Raw genomic sequence first — 6,000 nt, 5'->3', positions numbered from 1 at the left:
TTTGATAAATAACAAAAGGGAATAGTATTAAATGGTAAAACAAACATTTTAATAGCTATCAGATGGCAAAGTCTGCTACCGAGCACAGTTGAAAGGGCTGGCTTTAGCCTATAAAGCCCGAAATGATTCCGGTTCGGCTTACCTATCTGAACGTATATCTCCTTATGAACCATCTAGGATTTTAAGATCATCTGGGGAGGCCCTACTTTCGTTCCCGCCTTCCTCGCAGATGCATTTGGCGGGGATGAGAGACAGGGCCTTCTCAGTGGTGGCCCCTCAGCTATGGAACACCCTCCCCAGGGATATAAGATCGGCTCCCTCCCTTCTAACATTCTGCAAAATGGTTAAGACCTGGCTCTTCAAGCAAGCTTTTTCTACTGGAGCATAATTAGACGTAAACTGACGATTAAACTGGAATGACTGACGATTAAACTGGACAACGATTTTAGTAAGGAGATGCTGAGGATCTTGTTTTTACAGATATATTTGCTTTTTATATTACATTTTAAATGTTGAATTGTTTTTATAATTGTTTTAACTGTAATTTGATATTTGTTATGGCATAGAATCGCTGTGAACTGCCTTGAGTTGCCTCTGGCTGAGAAAGGCGGTATACAAATGTGGTAAATAAATAAATAAATAAATAAGGATGGTGGTAAATATAATTCCTGTTAAATCTGTTCTAAGCCTGGATGCTTTGCTTGACAGGAACCGACAAGCTGGGCCTCCTTTGCTGATGTTTTAAAGCTCTAAACCAGCATTTTCAGCCATCACAGGCCATGGTATTGAGTCAATCTTCAGGATGTATGAAGAGCTGGGTTCAGTTTACAGATGCTAAATAAATATTAGTCCCTGACTACAGTCAATATAAAAAGGTGACTAGGGAGAAGGCAGTGTAGAATTGTAGGCTCTTTAGAAACGAAATCCCTGAAAATTCAGCACACACAAGAATAATAGATGCCAGGAAATCATAAAACAGCGTGAAGTGATAGGAAAGGCAGAGACAGGGGGAGTCTGTATATTGATATTTGAAACAGGCTCTTTAAAATGGAAGATAATAACTGAAAATTATTCTGAGCTGTTCAAAGGCATAAATGACCAAACAGCCTCCTGACTCCTGAATTACATTATACAGAAAGGAACTTAATAGCATGCTATTATCACTTCTCCTCACTGACAGGATTTCAACAGTGAAAAGACAAACAAAAAGTGCATTCATAATCGCAACCGGCTTCACCTCTGCGAAACGCCGACCACAGCTAATTTCAGGTAAGTACTGTGGTGAAAGTGGGGGGAGAGGGAGCAAGAGAGAAAGCTTGCCGGCACTCATTTAACTTGGTGTCGAGGTAATTTTTGTCTGCTGTTTCCCTTTTGCTATCCGAGAGGCACAGATTGGGTCGGCTGCCTGGGGTGCTTGGTTAGCAGAGCTGCCATTCTTAGCTGCTGGGACATTATTATTACCCCTATTGCTCTTAGCAACAACAATCCGCATCAATAGTAGAGACCAATAACCCCTGATATTGTTTCAATATGCTATACATCTGTGTTCGACCTAAAATAGAGATCACAGGTGGGGTCCATATTTTTTTTTCAGGATAGAATGTATGCTTTTGAAAAGGCAGGAATGTTTCAGGGGAGATGTTTTTATTTTCCTAGAAAGGTTTTGCTTCCCAGAGGTTTTTTTCCACCTGTATTTGATTTTTTTTCCCCTCCTTTCGCCCCAATGTTTCTTGCCTCCCCTTTCTACCGCTTGTTCAGTACTATTTTTGTTTCCAGTAAAAGCTTCTTAAGAACTTAAGAAGATTTCTGCTGGATGAGATAAAATTCTAGACCTATGATATCCTATATCCTTTTATACGAATGGGCAGGCATATATATACACAGACTCATCCGACATAAGACTCTCAATGCGGCTTCATCCAAATTAATGATCAGGCTCACCTTCCCTTCCCTTGAAGAAGCAAAGTCTCCCATATGGACTTATTTCTATGTCTGATTTGTTTTAAAAGTTTAAGTTCTTGCCATCATATTTGGAAATAACTTGCCAAATATGGTCCATGTTTATTTGGACGATGCTCTTGTCTGGTGGTCCATGCTCTTGTTACATCTCAAATAGACTACTGCAACACACTCTACATGGGGTTGCCTTTGAAGACTGTCCGGAAGCTTCAAGTAGTCCAACAGGCGACAGCTGGGTTCTCACTGGAGCGGTGTACATGGATCATACAACTCCTCTGTTGCATCAGCTCCACTAGCTACTGGTTTGCTACCGGGCCCAATTCAAAGTGCTGGCTTTGGCCTATAAAGCCCTAAACAGTTCTGGTCCAACTTGAATGTCTGAACACATCTCCCTTTAAGAGCCGAGAGCTTTAAGATCTGCTGGGGAGGTCATGCTCTCAGTCTCACCCCCTTCACAAGTGCAACTGGTGGGGAAGAAAGAGAGAGCCTTCTTAGTGGTGGCCCCTTGGCTGTGGAACTTCCTCCCCAGTGACATCAGGCAAGCCCCATCCCTTCTCATCTTCGGAAAAAGCTTTTTTTTATGTCAGGAGTGACTTGAGAAACTGCAAGTTGCTTCTGGAGTGAGAGAATTGGCCATTGGTAAGGACGTTGCCCAGGGGATGCCCAAATGTTTTTGATTTTTGTCATCCTTGTGGGAAGCTTCTCTTATGTCCCCGCACGGGGAGCCGGACCTAATAGAGGGAGCTCATCCGTGCTCAGATTTGAACCTGCAACCTGTCGGACTTCAGGCCTGCCAGCACAAGGTTGAACCCATTGTGCCACCAGAAAAAAAAGCTCTGAAAAAAAGCATCCTCAGACCTGGCTCTGTACACAGGCATTTGGAGAATAAGATTTAGGGATTTCGACGCAGTCTAAATAAGGATTATGGATCAATCAATAAGAATGGAATCAAGGCTTGGCACTTTATATGTTTTTTAACCTGTTTTATTGTTCTATGTGTTTTATTTACTTATCTGTTTTTATTGTTTTTATAGTTTGCTGAGGTATGTTTTTATTGATATGTTTATATGCAGCACTGAATTTGCCGGAATCTGGAAGCTGCCTTGAGTCCCCTGCGGGGTGAGAAAGGCGGAGTATACCTGAAATAAATAAATATTTATGAACAATCTGTGAATTTGGGGAAATTCTTATTTTAAAAAAAATGAAATCAAATTTTCACAATTTTGCACTGAGCAATTTCTGTTGGCACAACTGTTCCCAGATTACAGAGGGGTGTTGTGTAGCTGTCTTTAAGAGCCGTCGCAAACTCTGTTCCTGCGGGAGCAAACCTTGCTAGCACGTCCCTGACATCATGAGCCTGCGCCTCTCACCCCGCCCCTTTCTCCGCCCCTTTCTCTTTGCCAGCGTGGTTTTTCCTTTGCTAGGGCAGCATTGCCCGCATTTTCTCTCAGTTGAATTCTGCCAACTGAGAGAGTATGCTGGCAATGCTGCCCTAGCAAAGGAAAAACCACGCTGGCAAGGAGAAAGAGGCGGAGAAAGGGGCGGGGCGAGAGGCGGAGTCTCATGACGTCAGGGACATGCTAGCAAGGTTTGCTCCCGCAGGAACAGAGTTTGCGACGGCTCTAAGAAAGTTGTCTTTCATGTCTTTGAGAGGCAAATAACCAGTGGCACATTTGCAGCTAGGGAAAGATAAATGAGATTGTATTGTTGAAGGCTTTCATGGACAGAATCACTGGGTTGTTGTAGGTTTTTCGGGCTGTATCGCCATGTTCTAGAAGCATTCTCTCCTGACCTTTCGCCTGCACCTGTGGCAAGCATCCTCAGAGGTTGTGAGGTTGTGAATGCTTCTAAAACATGACCATACAGCCTGAAAAGCCTACAACAACCATGTACATCTGGGAGAATGACCTGATGTATCTTTATTTTTTTTTGTACAAAATTGTAGCCTGGCATTGCCTGGTCATCTTCATAGACCCCCAAAACTTGATGGTTGCTGGGGAAGGATGGAGCTGCACAGAGAATTATGCTCCAAATAGCTTAATGCAAAATCACGGCCATTCTCACTTCAGGTAAGTTTGATTTTTTTTTTAAAAAAAAAAAAAAACAACAACAACCATTCACTCTGCTCCTATTCCCCATGCTGTCCCTGGCAGGAACAGAAAATAATTTAGTTCTGGTCAGGATTCTCATCAAAAACATTTACTTTGCTTCTCTCAAGGTTTTTCCTAAGAAAAAGTGTACCATATCCCAGAAATGCACACATTTGTGAGGCTTTTGGTATTGTTTCTGTAACATAAAATATGAGCAAAACCATTCATACATTTTAAAAATATAAATTGAAATTTTTTTGCAGAAATACACTTGAGCCAATTGGAAAATGCACATATTTTAATGTACATGCTTTCTCTCTCAAGAAGAAGAAATAAAACCTAATATGAAACTAATACTGTCTGCAGGGGATTTGGAGGAAAGGCAACACAACTGAATGTGAAAGATGTTCATTTCTCCATCCCTAATACACCCTTTCAGTGGGCCTGACTGAAGGTTTGGGGAGGAAGAAATGTAGCTTTCACCCGAATATGTAAAAGAAAATATATGAAATGGATGGAGAGGGAGTGTAGAGAATGGCTGTTTTGTGGGCCACCAGGCACTTCCATAGCTCTTGTCTTGTTTACAATTTCAACCACATTTACCTACAGATTCTATGAATTTGTGGATGGTATTGATTTACAGTAGGCCCATTAATTACAAGAGTTCATTAAACACAGTTTGCTTTATACACAAAAAGTATTGAATACCACAGAGTCACGTCAAAGAACCTAGCAAAGCCTAGAGTAATTTTATCTCTAGGCCTCCAGTGCAATTCCATGGCCAACTTCTACCAGATGTTTCAACAGAAGTTGACCACAGAATCACTCTGGAGGCTTACAGAGAACATTTATCTAGATCTCACTATGTCCTCCAGAGCAATTCTATTAAATGCTTCAACTGGAAGCCCAAAATATTGTGAATTTCAGATAAGAAAGGATTAAAGTGTTAAAGTGCTGAGCTGCTGAACTGGTTGACTGAAAGGTCAAGGGTTCGAACCATCTCTCGTTGTTAGCCCCAGTGTCTGCCAACCTAGCAGTTCGAAAACATGCAAATGTGACTAGATCAATAGGTACCACTCTGGCAGCGTGGTAATGGGGCTTCATGCAGTCATGCCGGACACATGACCTTGGAGGTGTCTACGGACAATGCTGGCTCTTCAGCTTTGAAATGAAGATGAACACCAACCCTCAGAGTCAGACATGACTGGACTGAATGTCAGGGGAAAACTTTTACCTTACCTTTACCTATACATGAAAATCATAGTCTTGTGAGGTATTTAACCTTCTCTGGCAGGGAACTCTGGTGCTACAATGAACTATAAATCTTGGGATTCTATAGAATAGAGGTATGTCTGTAAAAGTGATGTCAAACTGCTATAATTTGGCAGTGTGGATGGGAGGGGAATCAGATGGGATTCCCTGTGTGAGTCTACAGATCTTTGCAGTGACATTTGTAAGTCTCTCCAGACCACAGAGTAAAGGAAGAAGTGTTGCTCTTTCCCCAGGTCCTAACATTTCTCTGTCACCACTGTCCCAACACACGTGGCTGCTATCCAGTAGGCAAGTAATTCCTTCTCACTTCACTTCTCTATGAAACCTTTGAGGTCTTGCCTCCGGCCCCGGCCTGGGACCCAGCTGGATGGCATAGCCCTGGGCCACATACAACTGCTCAGAGCTCAAAGAGGAGCACCCTGCACACACATGCGGCTGTGCGAAGCCCTCCCAAGAGCCTTGCACAGTCACATGTCAAGGTTCCTCTTCACGGGAGGACATAGTGGGCCGCCACATCCTCCAGCGAAGAGGAGCATCCTGGGCACACACAGGGCTGTGCAGGGCCCTGCCAAGAGCCTTGCCCAGCTATGGTTTTCCTGTGTCAACTACCCCCTGGCCTCCCTCCCACATACACCCCGCATCAACCCCCACCCCCATTTAGGCATGGCTGGCCTGGCCA

The sequence above is a fragment of the Anolis sagrei genome, chromosome 1 (assembly GCF_037176765.1).
Source record: "Anolis sagrei isolate rAnoSag1 chromosome 1, rAnoSag1.mat, whole genome shotgun sequence".
Lineage (NCBI taxonomy): Eukaryota > Metazoa > Chordata > Lepidosauria > Squamata > Dactyloidae > Anolis > Anolis sagrei.
The sequence above is the reverse complement of the archived record's forward strand: the minus strand, read 5'-3'. Positions refer to the sequence as shown.